Source organism: Mauremys mutica, chromosome 2 (genome assembly GCF_020497125.1).
Source record: "Mauremys mutica isolate MM-2020 ecotype Southern chromosome 2, ASM2049712v1, whole genome shotgun sequence".
Lineage (NCBI taxonomy): Eukaryota > Metazoa > Chordata > Testudines > Geoemydidae > Mauremys > Mauremys mutica.
The window spans coordinates 288,417,305-288,442,939 of NC_059073.1; the positions used below are offsets into that span (position 1 = coordinate 288,417,305).

Consider the following 25,635-nt stretch of genomic DNA (forward strand, 5'->3'; position numbering starts at 1 on the left):
GATGCTTAAATCCAACTTCGTGCCTTGTTTTTCCACTACTAATAAGGCCTGAATGGAGGAAAAAGAAAACCAGAATGTGATAAACGAGGAAACAAATGGGTTGAATGTGCTCTTGCCGACTGCTCTTAAATCTACAAACAACTAAAAATTAAAATAAAAGGAAACAGTACTACATGCTGCTCCTTATCCTGCTGGCCAGAATCCCTGCTTGTTCTTCATGAGTTTCATCTGGCAGCTTTATTTTAATACATTAACCAAGATTTCAGAGTAGCGGCTGTGTTAGTCTGTATCTGCAAAAAGAACAGGAGTACTTGTGGCACCTTAGAGACTAACGAATTTATTTGAGCATAAGCTTTCGTGGGCTAAGGTTTTCTCTAAGGTGCCACAAGTACTCCTGTTCTTTTAACCAAGATTTAGCATTCTTGTGTAGCTTTTGCTACTAAATATTTAAATAGCCTATATTATATATAGATACACACGCACACACACACACCCCTCTCTCTTTATGCACAGACAGACAATTACATGCACATCAGCCCTGACAAGGTACAATACCTTCCCCTTCCAATCAACGAGAGGAGCGGCGTTGGTGAAAGCTGTGCTGTCACTCAGTACATTTGTTAACGGCTGGATGGCAAGTCTGATTTGAAGGAGAGAGCAGACCGCTGTAGAAAATGAACAGCCGGCTTCCTGAGAGTGTTTACATAGATGGATACTAACCCCTCTGACACTGGATAGGTCAGCTGCTCTCAGGTCAGGGCTTACGCATTTTTATTTTTTTTTGCATCACACCTCACATCAGGAAGCTATTGATTCCCAGCACCAAGGAGAGATGCAATAAAAATCAGCACATGGCTATAGAACTTTTCATCAGCAGATCTTAAAGCGCTTTCTAAAAGGTGGGTAAGTATCAAGGCCTGCTTTACAGGTGGGGATATGGATGCAAAGAGGTTGCACAGTACCTCACTGTCACAGGTGGGAATGGACCCTACCACACCCCATCCCCGTGGTCATATTGCTTGGCCCAGATAAGTGCAACAATCACCTTTGGAACATCGATACTGGTGCAGATCTCAGCAGGGTAGGTTCATCTTTCCAAGACACAGATTGAAATCAGGTCATCCAATTCCTCTGGTAGAGAGACAGATTAGCTCTCAGAGAGTTAGTTTACTCTGTGGAGAGTTTTGCAGATGACACGTGGAAGTCGAGGGCCTGTCTGCTTTGCATGGACATTGTAATTTGCAAGGCAGTTTTCAAACAAGGCTTGGCTGAGTATACTGGTCAACGTTCCCTCTCCTCACAATGTGCTGTGCACGGTAGGCTTCTTTACCCATGGCAAATATCCTAAGTAGGCTTGGTCAACATTGCCTCATGCAAATATTTTTTTCCCCGATGGAAAAAGGCCTTTTTTTAAAAATGGAATTTTTCACAAAAAATTGTTGACATATTTGACATTTCCCAGTTTTTGCAAAAGTTTTGTTGACATTTCAAAATTGAAATTTTCATCTAAATTGTCTTTGAAATAGGTATTGAATGTTTTTGTTGAGTGAAAGGGTGGATTTTGGTATATGAAGACTGCTCAATAATGATTTTGAAGGCAGTTTTCATTTATGGATAATGCAAATGTTTAAAAATGAATTCAAGCATGATTACACTAAAAATTATTCATCGATAAATTGTGAAACTTTCATAACAGATGGGTCCAATTTGAACCATGTGAAATGGAAACAGTTTTGAAAATTCCCATGAAATTACATTTCCATTTTCTGATCAGTTCTATCACCAAGGAAGATACTGAACATTATACGCTCTGTAAAGTTCCTCCTGAAAATGTATCAAAAATTCTGCTGCAAAGGTGGTCTTCCTCTCCCATTACTCAGTTCATATCAGTCCATCCCCATCAGGTACAACCAACGATGAACACCAATGTAAGAACCTAGAGAGATCCCTCCTTCTCTTCCAGGAACTTCTTCCTACCTTCTCTTCCACCAGGAATCTCTCTACAAGCTTCCCTTGTTCTGTGCCTTGTAGGTTTTTTTGGTCTTGCGTAACTTAGGGCCTGCCCCTGCCCCTGCCCCCTACTAAAATCAACTGGAAGTCTGCCCATTGGATAAAGCCCTTATGCGTTTTGTTATGTGTAAACAGAATACAGTCCAAACCGTAATATAAGCACTTGGTGCTTATAAGGACCAATTTCACAAAACCATTAGGAATCTAATCATACGGGAGACAGAATTTAAACAGAAAAATGTGACTGATTTTACTGGGAATTATTTAATAACGTTTTACTAAATGCCCAGAAAGTCACAACCCTACAACTGAGAAAGAACACTACACTGGTTAAAAAAAAAATAGCTGGGCTAAGAGGGGAAGAGAAAGCAGCTATAATTAGATATATAAAAAACAAATGGGAAAAGAGGGATGTTGATAGCAATGAATACAAATTAGAAGCTAGAAATTGTAGAAAATTGATAAGGAATGCAAAAGGACACTAGGAGAACTCCATAGCCTCCTCCCCCCCAGTTTGGGAACCAATGTTTTAGACATATCAGGAGAAAAGGGAATCCTAATAATGGTACTTGTCAAGGACCAGCTGGAAATGGTAGAACTATCAATAATAATGCAGAAAAGGCAGAAATGGTCAATAAAAATATCTGTTCTGTATTTGGGGAAAGCCAGATGGTGTAGTTATATCATACACTGATGAGAAAATATTTTCCATTCCAAACAGTAACTAAGGAGGATGTTAAATAGCAGGTACAAAAGAAAGACGTTTTTGAAATCAGCATGCCTAGGTGACACGGAGAAGAGCAATACAGTAACAGAGGGCTCTCTAATTGAGCAAACAATGGTATAGCGAGACCCAATGGCTGGAAGTTGAAGCTTGAAATATTCAGACTGGAAATAAGGCACACATTTTAAACAGCGAAGGTAATTAACCATTGGGACAGCTCACCAAGGGTTTTGGTGGATTCCCCATCGTTGTAAGTCTTCAGATCAAGAGTGGATGTTTTTCTAAGAGATGTTCTAGTTCAACTGCAGGTACTACCCTTGAAGCAGGAATTAGTTCATGGGAATCCTAGGTCCTGTGTTATGCAGGAGGTCAGACTAGATGATCACAGTGGTCCCTTCTGGCTTTAAAGTCGATGAGTCTACGAATCTTAGACTGTAAATTCTTGGGGGCAGGGAATTGCTTCCTCTGGGTTTCTCAAGTGCCATGCAAATCAATGGGGCTATATGAAGGAAATCCATTAATAAGAACATTATGCCTATAAATCCTGAAGGGCTTCACTGAGGCCAAATACTTACTGAAGTCAATGGAGTCCAAATCTTGATTGTTCTTTACCTGGAGGCCTCAGAGATTAAGGCCCCACTGTGCTATGCACTACACCCCCCGCCCCAAAGAGACAGCCCCTGCCCTGAAGAGTTAACTATCTAGCTAACTAGCCAAGAGAGTTATATAACAGAATATTTTAGCCTTATTTTACAGGCGAGGCACGGGGAGATTAAATGACTTGCCCAAGGTCAAACAGAGTATGTGGCAGAGGCAGGAATAGAATCCAGGTCTCCTGAATCTGCTGCAGGCACCTTCCCGACATGACCACCCTTCCTCTCTTACTCTGCCTTTACTCGGCCAAACTCCCACCGACTTTAATAGCATTTTGCTGAAGTAGGGGCTGACTGCCCATTTAATAAAGACTTCAGGATTCGACCCAATCATAATCAATTACCACTGGGAAGAATCCTTGTGAATGCCAAGGCTTCCCTGAATGCAAAAGGCACAGATCTGTTTCTGTCATCACCACGGGGGCATTATTTTTCTATTTGTTTTTTACAACTGCGGGGCCTTTCAAATCGCTGCTTGTGCCGTGAGTTTTTACTTTTACTCACTGGCTTCCCAGTTCATCCTTCCTCAGACAAGTTTCAACCTCTTCTTCTGCCTAGCTGGAATCTGGCAGGATTTTTGGTTCAAGCATGGAAACACGAGCGCATACACCGCGCTAAAACAAGCCATTCCGGAGAATGGGCTGTAATAAAAAGCAGAAAAGAAAAAAAAAATCCAGCTGTGAAAACAAAGATTAAAAACGGAGATCCAACCATGGTCATACCATGGCCTGAGCGCGGAAATGAAGCCAGAACATCAGTGGAGGCCAGTTTTCCCCCCTTTCAACACTATGGGAATTTTTTCATGAATGAACATTTATAAGGCAAAAGGAAGAGGGATGTGGGGTGGAGGAAACCAGTCAGCCCTTCCCAAGCTGTTTAAAATTTGTGATGCTTTTGCAACTCAGTGTGGGACAATACAATGGGTCAGGGACACAGGTACTATGGGGCTGAGTGCCAGTACACAGCCCTAGGACAGATAGAGAGAGAGCAGAGATTCTCTATCTGTTTCATGCTGTGGACCAGTCCTTAAGGCAGAAATCCTCCCAAGACATATCCAGATGTGCGCACACACGCAGGTGCAGGTTATTAATGTTATTAGCAGAGCTCGAGCAGCTAACAGCTTGTGTACCCCCAGCATTTCTTGCACTAAACGTCACTATTGGCCGTGCAAACTTCCTGGGTTCCAACAGACACATGATCTTAAAGGGACACACTGGGCACCTCACAATCCCCGGCCTCCACAATTCTCCTGCAGCAGCTCTCGGGTGCAAGTTATGTGAAAAAAGCAGTATTTGTTTGGTGTTATGGAGAAAAACTGACTGTCATCCTAGTGAATGCGTGTGTGCAATCCTAGCACACTGGGAAACCAATCCTCACTGGCATCTACAAGTGCTGTATCAAATAATAGACTCTCTTTCAGGACAATGGCTGCTCCCTCTTGGTTACATTGTGTATCGGTGCAGATAACTTCCTACCCCCGGGGATCAGATTTTAGTCCCGAATCCTGCAGGAACCCCTGTTCGGATCTCAGGTCCTCTTGCTGATTGTTTTATCTTCCATGCACACTGGCTACCCCCTTCTAATTTTTGGTGTTGTCTGCAAATTTGATCATAGCTGAATTCACACCAAAAAACAGATAAATAAGGGCCTGAAGAAACTGGTTTTACTTTAGTTTGTTACAAAAAGCTCCTAGGAAACCAAAAGCAGCGTGGACTGGGCTACAGGTAGCAGAAAGTGTCTCTGGGCTAGATCCTGAGCTGGCATGACTCAAGAGTGCCATTCGTTTCAATGGAACAATGCAGATTTACACCAGCTGAGGACCTGGCCCTCTGAAGACTGATGGGTTCTTTGCTGTTACAGAAGCTAAGTAGAGGTGCTCAGTGGAGAACCGGGGTTTGAAAACTTCTGCAACAGAGAGAGATTGGCCCTGGGCAGGAAAGGGAGGGGGTAAGGATGATGTGGGAGGGAGTTCTTGAAAATCCAGTCTTTCAATCTTTGGTTCATCCTTGCTTTAGCTCGTTTATACGAAAAACCTCAGCACAATCCACATGCCGGTGGATAATGAAGAAGTAAGAATCGAAACCCCTAAGGGTGTCATGTTTTATCACTCCCCTTAGAGGAAAAAACAAACTACAGAAATAATCCTAAATGTGACAATCCATGCAATATTTTGGACCAATAATGTAGAACAGCACAGTACTTTTTTATATAAGGCCTTCCGGTAGTTAGAAACAGCAGACACCAAAGTCCCCACAGGGTACTAGTAATAAGCATTACACCGAGCAGTGATTGCAGTACGGCAGGGGTGGCCAACCTGAGCCTGAGAAGGAGCCAGAATTTACCAATGAACATTGCTAAAGAGCGACAGTAATAGGTCAGCAGCCCCCCATCCACTACTGAGCGCCTCCCACCCACCGGCAGCCCTGCCAATCAGCGCCCCCCCCCACCTCCCACCTGCTGCAATCCGCTGTTTTGCAGTGCGCACGAGGCTCTGGCGGGGAGGGGGGATAAGCGAGGGCATGGCAGGCTTGGGGGAAGGGAGAAGGGCCTTGGGGGGAGGGGTGGAGTGGTGGCAGGACCTGGGGCAGAGCAGGGGGTTGAGCAGTGAGCACCCCACAGCTCATTGGAAAGTCAGCATCTGTAGCTCCAGCCTCGGAGTCATCGCCTGTGCAAGGAGCTGCATACTAACCTCTGAAGAGCCGCATGTGGCTCCGGAGCCACAGGTTGGCCACCCCTGCAGTATAGTGTTGGATATTAATAGCACCTGCATGCTGCATCTTTCATTCACTTACAGTTAATACGTCATCTGTCATTCATACTCTACAGTAAAAACGACATGGCCGTATTAAAAATCCCAATAATGTTATAGCCTGGCCTCATTATGGCACTTTCCAAGTGAGGAGCTCAAAATGTTTTTACAGACATGAACAAATTAAGCCCCAAAATGCTTAATAAAGAGGGAGGGAATATTATCCCCATTTTACAGATGAAGAAGCAAATACAAAGGATGAAATCCTGACCCCACTGAAGTCAATAGGAGTTTGGCCACTGACATCAACGGTGCCAGGATTTCATCCAGAGCATACAAGTGATTTTCCCAAGGTCTGGCAGGAAGTCAGGCATAGAACCAGGTATAGAGCCCAGGTCTTCTGAAATGCAGGCTTGCACTTTAACTACTAGTCCATGCTCCTTTAACATTACGTATTATGGTATATTAAGGTAGCACCAACCAACAGCACGGCCCTATCATGCTAGGCACTCTACAGGTAGCTAGTGAGAGACCGTCCCTGTCCCAGAGAACTTATGATCTAACTGGACATGACAGAAGACAGGTGGGAGGAACAGAGTATTACAGTCCCCATTGTAGAGCTGGGAAACTGAGGCACAGAATGGCTAAGTGACTTGCCCAAGGTCATGCTGGAAGTCTGTGGCAGAGAAGTAACTGAACCCAGTGCTTAAACCATAATTTTTTTTATTAAAGCAGCTACAGCTAAGCCACCTGTTTGTAGTGCTGCGTACCATACTGAGACTCTCCATTGTTTATCCCCTGCCCACAGCATAGTCTTGCTCTCCCTGTAAGGGTAGTTTCATTGAATGCCATTTGTGACCGATGTTGCTCTCACATCCTTTGTCTGGGCATCTCTCCTTGAATTCAGGTCTCCCAAGTGCAAGGCTAGGGCTCCTGGGCCATCCTTCCTCTCTATTTAGCCTATCTGCAGAAGACTGCGTAGCATCCTATTCGTCCCAAACACCAGCTATGCCTAAAGGCAACCATGCAAGTGAGGCCCAGGGCTTCAGCTCCAGGGCCGGCTCCAGCTTTTTTGCCACCCCAAGTGGCGAAGAGAAAAAAAAAAAAAAGATAAAGCCGTGATCAGCGGCACTTCAGTGGCTGCTCTACCGCACCACTTCATTCTTCAATGGCAATTCAACAGCCGGTCCTTCCGTCTGAGAGGGACTGAGGAACCCGCCACCAAATTGCCGCCGAAGACCCGGATGTGCCCCCCTTTCCATTGGCCGCCCCAAGCACCTGCTTCCTGCGCTGGTGCCTGGAGCCGGCCCTGGTCAGCTCTCCACCCAGTCCTCTTGGTAGCTGAGGCAGACCAGCATTCAGCACAGTTTGCCATGGGCGGAGGGAGAAGGGACCTGGCATATCATGTTGTCAACATGAATCAGTGTTAGCGAGCAAAGACATTTTAATGGGGTCCTGACAGATTTGCCATTAACAATGCCCTGCCTTTCTACTCCTCCATCTCAGGGTCGCAGAGGGCTTTACAGACATGGATGAATTCAGTCTCAGCGCATCCCCGCGGAGGTGGTAAACCCCCATTTTATAGATGAGGCACCACAGGGACGGATGTTGAGTGACAGGCCTAAGGTCACACAGAGCTTGGGGCCTACTCGTTTCAAGTCCCCGTCCAGCACCCTGTCCATTAGGCCACCCCCATGTCCATTAGGCCACCCCGACCCCTCTTGTAGCTGATGCCAGTTTTTCACCAATGACGTCTGTGGAGTTGTTCCCAATTCCCACCAGTGTATTTTCTCCATCCCCCTCCTTTTTCTCTACCCTCGGTCCTGAACTCCCCATCTCCTTTTCCTTCTCCTCTCTTGGGTGAGGAACTTTCATGGTGGCCAGCCTGGGCCTCCCACCTGTGCTCCCTGGGTGCATTCACCTCTGCACTGCAGCCCCTCTGGGACAGCTATATTAGCACAAAGATGCTGCCCCACCCCCGGTGAATTCTCTTCTCTCGGGCAGGAGACGCCACCTCGGATGCAGCTGTTTCTCTTGTTCTGTCTCCATCCTAGACACAGATTTTTCCATTTGGTTTTATTTTCCATACACTGACCATTATCCTGGGTGCTTTGATCTCTCCTCCCACCACCGTGGCACACCGCTCGCTCAGCTCCACCCCTGATAACACCCTCAGGCCCATGCCTTGAGCTCTTCTCATCTTGGTTACTGCAGGTGCCTTCCCTGGGTCCTCCAAGACTCAGCTCTCCAGACATCAGCTGGTGCAGAAAAAATTAACCCCGGCACCTCCTTCCCCAAATACCACACTGGCTCTCCAACTATCCCAGGAGCCATTTCACAGAGAATTATTGTTATTGCCCTTGTTCTTTTCCAAATCTTCCATTTGTTCTCTACTCTGCTCTGCTCATCTAATTCAGATCCCCGCTGCTCCCTTCCACACGATGTCACTGCGCCTGGTGCAAGGGCTTTCTGGTCTGCAGATCCTGCCATCTGGAAAGGCCTCTGGCTCCGCTTTACTCCATCACTTCACCTCCAACCCCTTTCAAAATGCAGCTGAAAGCAGGTTTTTTCCCTTGGCCAATAGTTACTTTCTCCTCCTCGTTTAATTGCCCATTTGTGATGTCCAAGAAACATTTTCCAAAGCCTAATGGAAAAGTAAAGGATCGGTAGAACAGCACCATTGTCACTGCCTTTGAGAATGCAGATTTCATTTCCTGCCTCCATCTGCCAGCCCCTCCTTCCATGCACCAAGAGAGAAAAACCTAGAGCATTTCAGACACTAAATCACATTGTTTGACTCACAGTGTGGGCAGTTCAACTACACCTAGTTCCAGCTATTGAAATGAGGGCAACCTTCTCCGGCCCATGGGAACTGACCCCTTTATTGTCGCCGATGCCTGGGGAAGTTATGATGACACATGAGTATTACTGTCGGTTCTTTCTTTCCAGTATTATTTTGCTGAGACTGGAATTCCAAATTACAGAGAGTGGGGGGTGGAGGAGGGGTGATGGCTCAGGGGATTGGTGATGGGATATAAAGACTCTCACCTCAGTAGGATTGGATGGGGATTGGTTTCACCTCCAGAGCCAGCTCAGCCTGTTATGAGAGTGCTCTGTCTATACACGTCATTAGTTAATTAACTGGACGTGTGCTAGTAGATAGTGCTAAAGAATATGGAGCATTCTTGATGGGTTTTGTTGGACCAATAAAGCGGGTCGTGCTTGTGCATTGCAAATGGCTTCCTTTATGTAGCTCTTTCCAACAGCTCTGTGAGGGAGCAGAGAAACCGCCACCTGGCACAGCAGGGGTTAAAGAAAAGCTGTGGGTTCAGCTAGCCCCGCCCCACTCTACCTGCAGCCAATGCCAGGCCTGCAGGGGGGAGAAAAGAAGGGAGCCTGGCTCAGTTGGGGGGTGATTGGGGAGGAGGCAGGAGCTCTCTGTGTGCCTGAAGGGATGGATCAGTGACCTGACAGCCAGCGCAGCCACTTGAGGCAAGTAAGTCTTCCCCTGCCAAGGGGAGTCTGCAGATAAGCCCCAACTGGGGGCAACTGGACGAGTGGGGCCATGCCCTGAACTAAAGAGACTTGTAGGAAGTAGCCCAGGGAAATGGGTCTTGACCCCTGCCCCAGTCCCGGCCAGAAGGAGACGCATCCCCTCTGTTTAGGGGTTGAACTACACAGGGCCCTGGGCTGAGACCCAGTGGAGAAGGAGGGCCCGGGTCTCCCTACCACCCCCTTTGGCCTGACTGACCAATGATCTAGCCACTAGGCTGCCCAGCCACGAAAGGCCCTATCACAAGCTCTTAAACAAGCCCTGCATGGCAGCATGTGCCATACATCTGCTTGATTGCTGGTGAACCACCCGGGTGCCCCATCTGACTCTGATGCCACAAAACCAAGGCAGATTATGAACCACTTAACTGCACTCTCTCTATTTGGAAAGAATTCCCATTTACAATCGCTTAATGAGCATCATCTGCCTTTGCAGTAGACCTGGGGATTGATAGCTCCCTAATCTTTCATGGACACCCATGCAAACTACCTCCATTAAATCTTGGAAGAAAGAACGCCCTTCATTAAACCATGGAAGGAACTCCTGTCCAAAGCGACACTAGACTCTATAGGATGCAAAACAGATTTTGCAAAACCAGACCGATCTGGGGATGCATAATGATTCCCTGCTCCTGTTGCAAAGTTGGCACACAATAAAGTGACCCCTGAATTCCTTTTGATGAATGAGTTCAGGGTCTTGTCACACAGAACGTTATGTCACCTTCCTGGTGTCTGGCAGTAGCACATTCCTGCATCCTCCTACCCCCTTCAGACAATCCCTGCCGATACTGAAAATATTTATTTTGGCTGGGTCCTTGGAAGCCTCCCATTCTGGGGAGCCATGAGAGGGTGGACGCTTCAACTGTTGCGCCTGTCTCCACCCTAGTGCATTACTCAGACAAAGTCACACCAGCCAAAACCCCACCTTACTGCATGTAGCAGCAACGGCTATTTTTTCCTTTGCACAGTAGAGCTAATCCAGCTCAGAGCTGGATCAGTAAAACCTAAATCTCCTTAAAACAGAGGGCCAGCTTCTCCACTATACCAGGATAAACCCAGAGTCGCTCCACTGATGGCAGTAAAGTGTTTCTGGGTGGGAAACTGTTTTCCTGTCCCATGAGCTTTCAAAACTTCCCCCATTCGGCATTGGGACAAAAGGCAAGAGCTTAAAAAAAAAAAGTCACAAAAAGACAGGAAAAGAAAGACCCACCCCAGAATAGCCTGGTGGTTATGGCACTCGTGGGATGTGGGAGACACATGTTCCAGTCCCTGTGTCTCCCACATCCCAGGAAGCCTCAGGCTAGAGAGTAGGTCTTTTTTTCTCTGGCCCAATGGATATGTAAATTATTTATACAAAGTGCAATTGCTCCCACAGGGAAGACTGAGAGATGCCCACCCACAATAACCCATCGCTTGGTGACTGGAGCATTCACCTGGGTTGTACTACCTGAATATCCTTCCCCTGTGAATCACAATGAACTCAATGCACACTAATAAATGAGACCTCACAACTATCCCTCTGATCCTTGCCTTCCAGAAGCAACATAGCCCACTGGGGAGGGCACAGAGAGACCCAGGTTCATGTCTTTGCTCCGAAGCAGGGACTTGCTCCTGGATCTCCCACATCCCAGGTGGGTGCGCTAATCACCAGCGTATTGGCTTTTTCTAAAAAAGCTGCTCTAGGAATTATTTCAGGGAAGTTCCACAGCCTGTGTTATGCAGGACATCAGGCTACATGGTCACAATGGTCCCTTCTGGCCTTGGTATCTAGCTATTCTGGGGGTTTTCTGTCTCGTCGTCTCTTTCTGGTTTTGACTGGAAATTCTACCCCTGGATCTGAAAACCCTGCCCAATGAAATTTGTCAAAACCGCCCCTTTCCCTTGAAGTTATAGTTTTGACACATCAGCATTTTCTGACCCCTCCCTCCCAAAAAAAGTTGAAAAATTCCCAACCAGTTTCACTCTGCACTTACATCTGTGTAACCTAGATCAGAACCTGACCTGTAAACTCAAAACGAAACCAGCCCATCACAAGAACCAAAAGAGGAGCCATTCCCCAGCTGGCCACGCAGCCCAACACCAGAGAGCACTCTCACCTCATCTGTTCAACCACTCCAGCCAAAGCCTGCGAGATGTCTCACCTGCCATCACTGCTGCCAGCAGAGACCTCAAACCAACCCACCTGCCCCCAGTGATGCTGCAAGGAACAACTGTTGAGAGGGGAATCTCAATGGCGGTTTTGAGAAGAAGCCTAGAGGTACCAGTGAGGAAGGATGATGGACTTGGGAGTGGGGAAAAGCATGGAACTGATGGGTATTTTTGGCAGGAAGAGAGAACTGGAATGATTCAGTTTTAGGGGGAAGAAGGAAAAACAAGGCTATTTTACCCAGGCAACGCTGTACTCATCACTTAAGCCAAAAAAATTTGAGGGAGCCCCTGGTTAAAATTTTGGCAAATTTTGGCTCAGGGTGCTTTCAGAGCTCTACTCTCCTTCACAGCTATTCTACTTCTAGGGCACGAACCCTGAGGGATCTACGTGTATGGTACCTGAAATGAGTTTGGTTGACGGTAGTCCACAAATGGACAGGCGTTTATACTACTACAGCAACAACATCCCCCCTCCCCAGTTAGACTGAACAGGCCTGGATTTATTCTGTCCTGGGAGGGGGTTGTCCAGCTCAGGGTAGAGACCCTCTGGTGGGTTAACTTGCATTGCTGCCATCCCCGCTATATCTCTTCTGTAGCTAGACGCCTTCACCCTACAGGATGTTGACTGCAATGGCCAACATCAGTGGGCACTGAGGGCACTCTGCCCTTCCCAAGCTTGGGCCAGAACAGTCTCAAGGGCTGTCTAGGTAGGTACTTCTATTCGTCATGGTGGTATCCGAACACCTCACACTCAGTGTGTTTTACCTTCACCACAGCCCTGTGAGGTAATGAGCCATTCTCTCATTTTTAAAGATGGAGAAGTGAGGCCTGGCGTAGAGTCAGTGATTTGTGTAAGGTCACCCAGGGAGCGTGTGGCTGAGCCAGGAACTCAACCGAGGTCTCCCACATTTCAGCCCCATGCCCTGGCCACTAAACCATCCTCTCTCTTAATGCAGGGAATTCCACCACTGCTAAAGTATTTAAAAACTCATGATTTAAGGGAAAGTTTACCAAAAAAAAATTAATAGGAGATATACCTGTCTCCTAGAACTGGAAGGGACCTCAAAAGGTCATCAAGTCCAGCCCCCCGCCTTCACTAGCAGGACCAAGTACTGATTTTGCCCCAGATCCTAAGTGGTCCTCTCAAGGATTGAGCTCACAACCCTGGGTTTAGTAGGCCAATGCTCAAACCACTGAGCTATCCCTCCTCCCTAGTCACCTTCTAGCCCTCGCTCCCTGGGGCAGACTCCAGTGTAAAAACCACTCATCATAGGCAAGGGGCGGGGGGGGGGGGGCGTGGTTGGACCTGCTGCCTCTGCCTACCCGTGGGCTGCCCCCTGCAACCTAATTGGCCTTCCCCTAGGCCTGCAGCCGGAGGGGTTTCCAAGCCGGAGCTGCCCAGCTCCTCTAGCCTTCCCTCAGCCCTGCTCCAGCTTAGATACCCTGCTCAGCTCCCAGCAGCCAGGTCCCTCCCTCTCAAAAGGAGAGGGAAGGGGAAGGGGAAGGGGGAGAGGGAGAGGGAGAGAGTCTGTGTCTCCCTTTAGCTTCTGGCCCCAGCCCTCTTATAAGGGCCAAGCTGGGCCCCGATTAGGCTGGCCACAGCTGTGGTCAGCGACTCACTCAGCTTCACAGCTGTTCTCACTCTCTCTTACTCTGCTGCAGCCCTCTCCAGGGCTGCTTTTATCCTTCCAGGGCCAGAGCTGAGTGATCACCCCACTACACCTCTCATGTAAACACACCAAACATTTTGATATAAGTCATATAATATTGATCTGCACTGTTTTAATTCTCTGGAACAGAGGAATTGCTAAGAAATGGGAATATTGAAGTCAGCAATGAAGCTGCTAAGGGCATGAAACCACAGAGAGCAGGAGAAAAACAGATCTAAATCCTGTTCCGAGCCAACAACTTGGGCTGTGATGTTTACATCTCTGGTCATTTTAGTGCTCCCAGAACATGCACAGCCCAAGCAGCATTAATTTAATTCATCCATGTGTGTCTTACATAAAGTGTTTGAAATTCTGTTCATACAAATCTGGAACCAAACAGCTCCTAAAGAAAACCCTCTGCCTCTTCCGCCATGAGCTGACCATCTGGAGAACCTTCACTCACTCACTCACTCACACACACACACACACACACACACACACACACACACACACACACACACACACACACACACACACACACACACACACACACACACACACACACACACACACACACACTCTCTCTCTCTCTCTTTCTCTGAACTCACAGTAGCACATCAGCAAAATCTCAGGTGGTTGAGTTCACGAGAGCAGCAAACTAAAGATCTAAGATAAGATTGTGGGGAGAGCCCCTAGTTAATGCTCACCATTTGGGTTAGTCACTGCACATCGTTCCAGGCAGAACCTTCTGTTTCCCTTCGGGTGGTCCCATTTGACAGCCTTCCAAGCAGCAGGTTTTAGAAAGCCTGAGTCAGCTCCCACCACGCAGTCAATCCAACCACATCTGGAAAGTCCAACTCAGCCTTAAACTCCCACTCTAATTTCTTGTGTTTTACACTTTGAATCAGTTGGTTTCTTATGGAATCCTTACACTCCATAGCCAGGTCCTTCTGCTTTGGGCATGGTGGAGACAGTTTCAGTGATGTGCATCTAAAATATGTCTCTGCACCACACCCAGTACCTGGCAATGAATCAGTCCCTCTCTTGGATTTGCCTGGATCAGTTAGACCAGCCTGGTAACCAAGACCACATCTAACCTTTAAGGAACATCTTTTCCCCAGATCTGACAGACCAGCAATGACCCAGCAGCCTAGGTTTAGTACAGTGTCCACATGCTTCCACCCAACATCTGTATTTCAGAGCCCCTGATTTAGTTGAGGGTGGCTCAGCTTGGCTGCAGCCTCACACTTACACATGCCTTTGGTTCTCCCTTCTGCCCCTTTGTTTAGAAAATGCTTATGCTGGAGGGTAGTGGTCCGACTGTGGGCACCTCTCGCTGCAGCCAATCAGGATGCAGCGCCTTGCTTTAATTCAACAATGCTTCATTGAAATGCAGCCTCCCATCCTCGTGCGTCTTGCCCGTTCTTCTCAGCACTGGACGCCCTTGGAGGAATAGTTACATAGGGGAGTGGAGATACTCCCTTGAACAGCAAGCGAGCAGCACACTGCTGATAAGTGAATCTCTGTGTGTGCCCATTGTCTTCTAAATACAAGCCCTGAACCCTGACATCGCCATCAGATCCACCGTGGATTTGCTTTTGCAGTACAGACAGCTGTAAGATTTCACAGCTGAGGAGCACGCTCTGTGTCCTGAATGCCACTGTTCAGACAACATAATGGGTTGTGTCAATTTGCATGATACATCACAGCATGGGACGACGCAAAGCTGAAATTCCTCGCCCATAATAATTATTTCAGGGATAAAGAGGTTCACTTTCTTTTCAGGGGACTAGGGACAGTCCTGGAAAATGACAGCCACCATTTATCCGCTGGTCAGGTACCCCTCAAGCAACAACAATGTTGGATTGCTCACATTGTCCTCCCAATGTGCCTCAGCCTGCACCTCATGGGAGGAAAGGAGAGTTGAGTCATCAGGCCTATTCAATCCTTGGCCAACAAAGGAGGTGATTGGTTCAACTGCACTGGTGGTTTCAGTGATGCTTGTCCATTGGGAAATGAAATGAAGCTAGTAGACTCGTTTCACATCAACCAAGGATCTGTCACTGGATGGATCACTAACATCCTGAGCTGGATTCTAACCAATGTCCTGGAAAAGTGCTATAACCTGGCAGCCGTAAGCAACGATGCTTATCCTCTCTATAGAGTTTTTCTCCCCCGGATCTTAAAGCGCTCTACAGATGTGGGCAAACACCGTGTCACCCTGCACTGTGCAGATGGGGAAGCTGTGGCACTGGGAGGTGAAATGACTTGCTCAGTTCACACAAAAAGGAGGTGGCAGAAGGGTACATGAGCCCTGTGGATCAGAGCAGAGGCAGGAGCCATTCCTGCAGACAGCTTCTGTACCTGTGGGGGTAGCAAAGCTACATAGAGCTGACAAGGCCTTGCTCCCATGAGAGCAACCTCATGCACTTTTCCAACCTCTCCGGCCCTGTGGCTGGTTCTTGCTAGCAGGGGGTGACCTGGTTCATTGCTGCACTGACCTACAGTGCAATGCTATTTAAGTAAGACATGAGTTCAAGAAGGATGGTTAAGGCCTGGGACAGGTACTCAGGAGAGCTGGGTTCAAGCTCTGGTTCTGCCACCGGCTTCCTGCCTGACGTTGGGCAGCTCACTTCATCTCTCTGCGCCTCAATTCTCCAATTTTTTTTTCTGGCTTATCTATTTAGACTGGAAACTCTGCAGACCGGGCACTGTCTGTACAGCGCCTAGCACAACGGGGCCCAGATTTCAGTGGGGGCCTCTAGGCGCTACTCTAATAGAAATAGCAATAACTGGAAAACAAACGATTTCGCAGTTGAAGGCCGTAGATGCTATGGCAAGGAGCGGAATCGCGTAGATTAGCCAGACAAACGAGTCACAAACCTCCCATATGAATTAGTGCCCGAACACGACAGCACATTGACCAGCACGTCCTCCACACCCTCAGGACGGAGCGGGCTCAGTTCAGCGATTTGCAAGCACTTCGGGGGGAAAAGAACAGTTGCAGCAGAAAGGAAATTGGAACTTTAACATGTGCAGCAGACTGGGTTAACTAGCTCTGTCTGCAGCGTGCTGAGAAAACAGCTGGGCAGAACAAGCAATCGCCTTGTCCTGGACAGGAAAGCGATGACAATAAAAGTGTGCATGAGAGGGTGTGTTTAAATTCAAATTTGGTCAGGCCTCAGTGTTCTGAAATGTAGACTCTTCTGGTAGCTTTGGAAAAACACCTATGCCCAACTGAAGTCAATGGAAAGACTCTTCAGACTTCAGTGGGCATTGGATCAGGTCTTTCTTGCCTCTGGTTGTTTAGAAGATGCTTTTCCCTCCTTTCAGCTAAAGTAGACGCTTGTAAAACTCAGAACTAAGCAAAAGTTGACATGGATTTTAAGAATATTGGTCAAAAGTGTTGTTGTTGTTGTTTTAAATCTACCCTCAGGCCTCATGTAAAAGTTCCTCAGTTCTAACTGTCTCTAGCAACGGATTAAAACCTGACTGTTCAAGTTTAATCATAGATATTAGTGCCTAGATACTATGGCGATGAGTGCAGTGAAAATGCATATAACTTCATCTAATTTCTCCATATATTATTTCTCATGTGTGTATGTGTGTATAATATATAACAAATTAGAATTTTAGATTTGGGGTTCTGGCAACAAGGACTTCCCCAAGGACCTTAATTGTTGTGTCAGGATCCACAGCAGAATTAGGAGAATACTGGAAAAAAAGCGCCTGTGAACATTTGTTCAAATAAAAACCAGGGGCCAGATCTGCAGCTGGTATAAATTGGCAGAGCTCCATTGGCATTAGGCTGCTTCACATCATCCGAGGAACTAGTCCCAAGAACTCATTTTGGAAGGATGTGCTATCCCCTTTTATGAGTTTTCCACGGCAAGTAATATTTTTGGTTCAGGGTTCGCCTTGGAAGCGCTCGGCATCCCACGTGGAAATCTCTCCTTTTTCCTTCTCCCATTTGTAAAAGTTTCAGTCGTCCAATCTGGGAGGAAAAAAATACCAACGGACGCCGGTGGTCAATTACACACTGCGAAGAGCCAGCACTCAAAGGGAATAGATCAGTGTGTGTGGCGAGGTGCATGCCGGGCTGGAAAATTCCAAAAGAGCAAGAACGTAATGAAAATCACAGCCTGTCCGAGAGCAATTTATGAACAGAAAAAAGAGCTACATTCATTGAGGGCCAGATTTACAAGTGTAAGAACAATGGGAGACGCTGGGTGCTAGTTGCTGAAAATCAGGTACGTTCACTAATGGGAAACTGAGAGTCAGGGGCTCTTGAAAATTCGTCCACTTATATATGTACCTACAAGGGAGCTCTTGGGAGCAGAGTTATTTTGACCATCTGGCCTTGAATACATTATTCAGTAGTCCAGCTCTCCTACAATTAAGATGTGGTCGGTCTAACAGAGACACAGTCTGGCTGGCTATCTATTGCCTTGATTTCCTGTCTTTTTGAAAACCACCTAAGAAAGCATGTTCTAAAAGTACATTTGGTGGCTTGCAGAATTATAAAGCACAGTTGTCATGTCATTAAAATGCCCCTTTCCCTCCATGACTCACCCCAGCCCTGTTAAATTGGATTCACTGAAGTAGCTTTGCCCAAGGGAAATTTTTGAAGGGTGCTCCTCTTTTTAGGGGAGGACAGTGCCCCACCTAGTGGTAATTTGGGGTTAAATGAGAATGAAGCCTTCGCTCTGGCCCTCTGGAACAGCACCCATCTACCTAGGAATCTCAGGGAGGGCTCCTTTGCTTCCCTCCGTTTGAGCAGCGGTGTCATTTTACTTCCTAGGCTGGGGTTTCGATCCACAGTGAGTGCAAAGCCCATTTCTGCATCCCGGAATGGACACTGGAGAGTCGAATCACGCCCCTGCCTTCCGTCTCTGGTCAGGGCAGAACCTGCCGCTCCCTCGTGCTTTTTATGTTTTGTTCAGCTAGCGGGTGATTTTGTGAGTTTGCCAGAAGAGTTAAGACTTTTTGCATATCTCACCCCAGTGCCTGCTGTTATAAAGTCTGTGAGATCAGTGGAGACTCCTGGGGGGGGCGGGGGAGCAGACAGTGGGGGCAGACAATTGATCACCTTTTACATTACTGTAAACTCGCTCCAGGTGAAACATCGCCCTTCCCTCTTCCAGATGTCACCAGCCTCCAGTCAGCGAGGCACGAGATTGCAGCGTCCGTATCCTTAGCCAGGCAAATGGTCAGTAAGGGCCTGAAATCCATGGGTGAGTCTTTCAATTTACTTCACTGAGTGCCGGAGTGAGACCCCCGGGCCTGAAGCATGAGGCCCTGAGTGACTTCCTGGATGGCTAAGGGTGCAGCGGCCATTTTGTGTCTTCCTCAGGAGGTGCTCAGCGCCAAGCTGAATCAGGCACTGCCGGAGCCATCGCAAAGTTTTAGGTTTACCCCTAAATGTCCCATTGGAAATTATGAAGGACACGAAATATTTAGAGCTGGTTGAAATTTTTCAAATTCCAGGAGAAAATATTCCTGAAAATGTTCCCCAGTTCCCTAGCCCACCTATCCTCTCCAGCAGCTCCAACACCATTAAACCAGATGCTAATTTATTTTCCCGGGCAGAGCAATTATCCTAGGACTATCCACATAGGGTCAAATCCTCATGGGGTGAGCACCTCTAACTCCCACTAGTTTTAAGTGGATATTGCAGGGGCTCCCTGGGGTCAAATAGGAATTTTGCCATCGACTTTAACTGGGCCAGGATTTCTACTTGTTCTGCGTAGCACATTGTGTGCCTGTGGATGGGGATAGCTGTGCTGCCTTGTACACACTGGGAGCTGGACTTTACGACACAGGGTGCTGCTGGCGTCCGCCATCACCTAACGCTGTGTCTATGCAGGCTTCAGTTAGGGCTCCTGAGGGATGCACCTCACATGGCTCCATGCCCATGTGTAGCACCGACAGACCCCAGTCGTCGGTGGGCAGGATCGAACCTGGGATCTCTGGAGCTAAATGCATGAGCTAAAAGCCATATGGCCCTTAGCTAAGGCTGTAGAGCAGACTCATTAATCTCTCTCTCTCTAAGTAGTCTCAGTGCCAGTAGAAGGGACAGAACACCAGACCCAGGAGGTGTGTGGGTTACACATGCAGGGTCCCCCCAGCCCACTATCAAACAGCTGACAGATCCACTAATAGCAGCTCCCTCTGCTGGCTAAACAGCCAACAGCTCCCCTAAGGGCTCTTGGCAAAGGGCTGACAGCTCTCTCAGGGCACGGCTAAAACCCACAGCTGGCCCATGTTCAACTTGCTACAGGTGCTTGGGCTCAGGCTAGAGCCTAGACTCTAGGACCCGGTGAGGTGGGAGGGACCCAGAGTTTATGCTGCAGCCCGAGCCCCAGTGTCTACACCGCAATTAAACGGCCAGGGAGCCCAAGTCAGCTGGCCCGGGCCAGCCGCGGGTGTCGAACTGCAGTGTAGACGTAACCTCAGAGCCCTGCGCTCACCCAGCCCTGCTCAGCCTCTGGTCCTCTCCTGTCTGCTTACCCTCTGGTTTAGGTAGTGGCATCACAAGCCAGGTGCCAAGCCATGAGTCTTCTCTGACCAGTCCCCATGCCCCCCCTGGCACGCCAGCTGGGCGGTTTCTTTCCCCCTAGAGGCCATTGCACTCACATGGCAATAGAGGGGTGTTGGTGGCATGCAGAGGGCTGTTCACGTGGGGCAGGTCAGACAAGGCCCTGCATTGGAATGGAAGGAGCAACTGTAGCTTACATAGTGCCCCAGGGCACAGCCCGAGACAGCGACCAACCTCGTCATCTCCTCCCACGTGCCTTCTTCCATACTGCTCCCCAGGACTGACTCCCTCTGCTGGGGCCCCTTGCTGGGCCCTGCTGCGCCCTCCTCACTACCACCCCAGCACTGAAGTTACACGTCCTCACCGGTGGGGGTAAGTTGCAACTCCATTTAGACCACAGCAGCAACTCTGGGAAATGTTTGTGTTTCCCCCGCACCAAGCTCCCAGCTACACAAAGCACTGAAGTGTATGCTGAGTTTTAAGCGCATGCTTAAGGCCATCTCTATTCAGCACAGCTCGTAAGCCCTGAATAGGGAGGGATTCAAACAGGTACTTAAATAAGCACAAACTTGATTGCAGAGAGGGTGATTAACCATTGAAGTGACTACCAAGGGACAGGGCCGGCTCCAGGTACTAGCCAAGCAAGCTCATGCTTGGGGCGGCAGGTTCGACGGGGCAGCATTCCACCCAATCCTAGGGCGGCACGGCTGCTTTTTTTTTTTGGTTCACCGATCCGGCCACTCTGTAGGGGACGGTGGCGCGGAGGAGGGGAGCGCCCTGCTGGGAGCGGGCTGCACGCGCCGTCTGCCCCAGCCGGTGTCAGGTCTGCAGCAAGCCTGGCAGCCCGCGTCCTTCCCTCCCCACCTACTGGAGCGGCACGGAGCCCTCCCAGCAGGCGGCGCGGCGGTCGGGGCTGCGTGGCGAGCACCCCGCTGAAGCCCTGGCCGCCCCCCTTCTCTCTCTCCCCCCACTCCCTCCCCCTCCCCCTGCTAGCTGGGGCATGTCTGCAGTGCAGGGAGTCCCCCTGCACCCTGGCTCCGGCCGCCCCAAAAGTTTTTTTTCCCCCCCTGCTTTGCTGTTCCGGCCGCACCGCAGGTTTCCCCCCCACCCCTGCTTTGCTGCTTGGGGCGGCAAAAAAGCCAGGGCCGTCCCTGCCAAGGGAAGCGGTGGCTTCTCCATCTCTTGATGCCTTCAGATCGAGACTGGATGCTTTGCTGGGAGATATAATTTGGTGAAACACAAGTTATTGGGCTTGACACAGGAGTAACTGGATCCAACTCTCTGGCCTGTGTTACACAGGAGGACAGACTAGAGGTTCTAATGGTCCCTGCTGTCCCTCAGATCTATGAATCTGTTTACGTAAGTGCTGGGCTGAATCAAGGCCCATGTCGGCTGAGCTTCAGACGATAACCTTCAAGCATCACAATCACGGCACTTCACTTCACCAGCGTACTGCCTTCTTCGTCTTCAAAAGCGCTTTACGAACATCTAAGAAAGGCTACAGCACCTGTGAGGCAGACACCTCTCACTATATTCCTTTTGCCGGCTGCTCGGCTCAAGACCGAGCATTGTAAGATAGGACCTGGGGCAACCCCTCTACATTCAAGAGGACGGCTGCCATCTGGCTCCACTTCATGCAAACGGTATGCGGGCCTCAGGCTCCTGGCAGGTTGCCATGGCAGCACATTTTGGGCTGCAGTGAAATGGGCCGGCTGCCTGTTCTCAAGACGTGGCACGAAGCTAATAGGAGATTCGGATCTGGAGAAGTGTGTCACCGAAGTGTTCCGGAAAGAATGCCTCAGTGCTTCCAAGGTTATAATGGCCAGGAAGGAGGTGGATTATTCACTCGGATTGTCTGGGAGCAGTGAAAGGAGGAGGAGAAATGCCTAAACATGGAAAGAATCCAGATTCACTCTACGGAAATACCTACGAGCTCTCATTGCTAAGGCACCAGCAGAGATTACTAAGGTTCAGAAAATGTGGAAATGACCCAGGGAAATGCACTGCAAGATGCAGGAAGCCTGGCTCTCTGGAGGACCCAAGAAGTCATTGCTGACAACTACAATCTCTCTGGACTCGATGCAAATCCAGCTTCTGGCCCTAATGTAGATATGCATGCACCTCCCATCAGGCCAGAGTTGTCTTAGACATATGCCCCCAAGGCAACGATATGGTCCACATTTAGACTTCTCTCATTTCTCCCTTAAAGTGAATTCATAGCACTGGGGGGAGATGCTGGATTGATGGCTCTGGGGTGTGGAGAATATGTACAGAACCAGAGATAGCAGTGTAATCTTCACCCCTGATGCCCTGCCAAAGTGTCTCAACTCTGACCTGCATGGATCCTCTCTCGGGTAGCCTAGGCTCAGTCAGGATGGGAGGGGAAGTGCTCATGACACTAGATGAACAGGGGCCACATACACACCAATAAGCATCTGCAACTTTTACTTTACTTTTCTTCACATCGCTGCCCCGTGCCTCAGTTTCCCCATCTATAAATGAGGAGGACAATATCTAATGCCACTACAAAGTGAGATCTACTGAAGAAAAGTGCTATGTAAAAAACTAGCATAGTCAATAAAAAAAACTGACGGAAAAGGTATTTTTTCTATTAAATTCTATAGGTCTTTTCCATGAGGGTTAAAGCGACCAGTTCGGAAGTGGTATCTCCTACTGTAATAAGTTGCACAAGCTCTGATCTCCAACACCTGCACAGAGTCCAGGAGAGCCAGAGGGTTGAAGATAGCTACTGGTCTGCCAGAAACGGAATAGAGGTCCATCAGCTCATTGAATGGTAGTCAATGAACACCCTTCGGCTGGAGACAGGCTTCAATTACTGCCAACGCGAGCTGGGTTTGCACCAGTGACCTAGAGATTAATTAAATGCTTTGTAAACCCACAATTTGTCTCCCTGAGCAATTCACTCCCTTAGGCAGTGCCCCATTTAGCAGTGATCACATATTACAAGGAAAGAAACACATGATACACCTCTACCCCGATATAACGCTGTCCTCGGGAGCCAAAGAATCTTACCGCGTTATAGGTGAAACCGCGTTATATTGAACTTGTTTTGATCCACCTGAGAGTGCAGCCCCCCCCCTGCCCAGAGCACTGCTTTACCGCGTTATATCCGAATTCATGTTATAGCAGGTTGCGTTGTATCAGGGTACAGGTGTACCTGTTCTGTGCACAACAGGACCACACTACTTCTTTAAATATAGGTTGCAAGAATCTGATCCAAAGCTCATTAAACTCCTGGAGCAGGTCCCTAATACACAACTGAAAAGTCACATCATCCCTTCCAAAGACAATGTCTGCTAATAAAACTTCCTTTAAGGAAAGGAATCCTTTAATTGGCATGTAACCAACAGGGTTCTATAGAAATGTAATAGGGTCTAAAGAATCAACTCTAAACTCCTATAGAATTGAACAGAGAATGAAAAATATAATAAAGAATGAGATTCCGTCTATAGATTTTGGGAGCCATCCTAAAGAATCCTATAGCCAGGGTAGAATTTTCTCTGAATCCTATACAATGTTTTTTTAAAAGGAGGCAGTGTGATCTAGTGGGTAGAGCACTGGACTGGGACTCAGGAGATCTGGGGTGTATTCCTGCCTCTGCCACTAGCCTCCTGGGTGACTTGGACAAGTCACATTACTGCCCTGTGCCTCGGTTTCCCCATGTGTAAATGGGGATGACAATACTTAACTCCACAACAAAGTACTTTGATAGCTACTGATGAAAAATGCTCTATAAGAACAATTATCAATAAAAGAAACCTTTTGCAAAAAGGTATTATTTTCTATTAAATTCTATAGATCTTTTCCAGGAGGGTTAGAGGCACAAGCTAGGAAGTGGTATCTCCTACTGTAACACATTGCATGAGCTCTGATCTCTGGATTCTTTACCGATGACCGTTTCTAACGCACATTCCTTACTGCTTAAAAATGTAGAGCGTAAGCTGAGTCCCACAAGGAAAAAAATCCATGACTGAAGGGAAAAAAAAGCATTGTAGCTTTAGGAAATGTCATGGTTACGCACTCCATAAACCCGGCCATCTTCGGGCTGAGTTTTTCCACCATCTCACGTTAGAGAGGACAACACGGGACACTTGTGGGAAGCACGGGCTTACTTTACTTTATGATATGCACGTTTGTATATGTGCATGCTTCCCACCTCTCCAGAGAACAAGGCACAGATGGGGCGGATTCCAAGGGACTGTTTTTGAGAGTTGCTCACGGCTTTGTGACTGCTCAACACCTCTCAAGATCAGGCCCTAAATACATTCATTGGTCCTGATCTCACGTTGGATGCCTGTGGGTCACCCTCTGTGTCTGGATAGAGCCCCAGTGAAGTCAGTGGGGCAGATCTGCAGGTGGTGGAACTCAGCGCAACTCCACAGAGTTACACCAGTTCATACACCAGCTGGGGATCTGGCCCATTGCTTTCAGCGGGGCTCAGAACGGGGAAAAGGATCCACTTGTGGATCCAACTCCAGGATCTGGGACTGATTCTGACCTCTGCTGGGTTTTGCCTCAGCGCAGCTCAGTTCAACTGAGTTTCCTCTGCCTTACCCTAGTGCGAGGGAGAAGACACGTTTGTGAGCGATCACACTCACTGGGGCAGTTCGATTCCCACCCCCACATTGATTGTAAAGTGCAGAATTCTTAAAAATATCCTGCCAGGGGGAATGAAATCCACAGGGTTTCTGGATGGGCTTTGTGCTATGGAGCAACACTAGCTCGCATGGTCTGCGGTGTCTCACCATTTCCACAGGAGAGCCTCTTTAAACAGGTCCGCTTGCTAGTGGCCGTTCTGATGGCCTGAGGCTCCAGGACCTCCCGACCGCTAATCACAGCTCCAAACACTGACACCCGTGGGCAAAATGGGAGCCCACTGAAGGCAGCGGCAGTGGTGGGTCCTCCGCAGAGGGAGGCGGAGGAGGCCAGAGCGGGGGGCACCATAACTGCACGGTAACAGAGCTGGAGAGTCCAAGGAACCAGCGGTGAGGCAAAAGCCTTCTGTATGGTGGAGCCTCAAGGTCTGCACAGAACATGGTGAGAGATCCCCAGGGTTTAGAAGCTGAACCTCCAGCTTCATCCATGGTGTAGGAGAGAGCAAGAGTCTGATGGAAGGATCCAAAGGCCCTTCTTGCAGGGTCCCCCAGGCCCAGCAGCTGCAAGTGGATTTTCCCTTCAGCTCATCCACTTTCCCTCTCAACTCACTTCCCCCTGAATAAACCTCTTCCCCACCCCCACCAGTGTCTGCGCCTCTGAAATCCCCTCTCCCACTGAGCTCTGTCGCTGCATTCTGTGGTGCGCACACACACTGCTCTGGGATACCAGCTCCAGCAACACCCCCAACACATGACACTCCCAGCAGAAATGGGGTGTGCAGGGGGCTGGCCGGCCGAGGCCCATCCCTGCATCTGGAAGATGTTACCCAGCACACCCGGACTGGGCCAGCTCCTTGCCTGGGGTAAATCAGCATCGCGCCACGGAAGTCAGTGCAGCAATATCGATTTACGCCGGCTGTGCGTCTGGCCCATTGTCTTTAAGGCCACATTGGAGGGATCTGTCCACCACTTTCAAACACAGGAACAGCCAGTTTT

General features: G+C 48.5%; 1 protein-coding gene across 5 annotated transcripts in view; it reads right to left on the bottom strand.

Annotated features, from left to right (window-relative positions):
- The window catches only part of GJC2 (gap junction protein gamma 2), a 133,540-nt gene that overhangs the window by 41,659 nt on the left and 66,246 nt on the right, over positions 1 to 25,635 (bottom strand). Inside the window, exon 1 of one of the 5 annotated variants that reach the window (XM_045003614.1) lies at positions 14,193 to 14,290. The exons of the other annotated variants lie outside the window; for them this stretch is intronic. The gene's annotated coding sequence lies outside the window, so the exon portion shown is untranslated. Of the gene's footprint in view, positions 1 to 14,192; positions 14,291 to 25,635 lie in introns of those variants that run through there. 5 annotated transcript variants of the gene reach the window in all.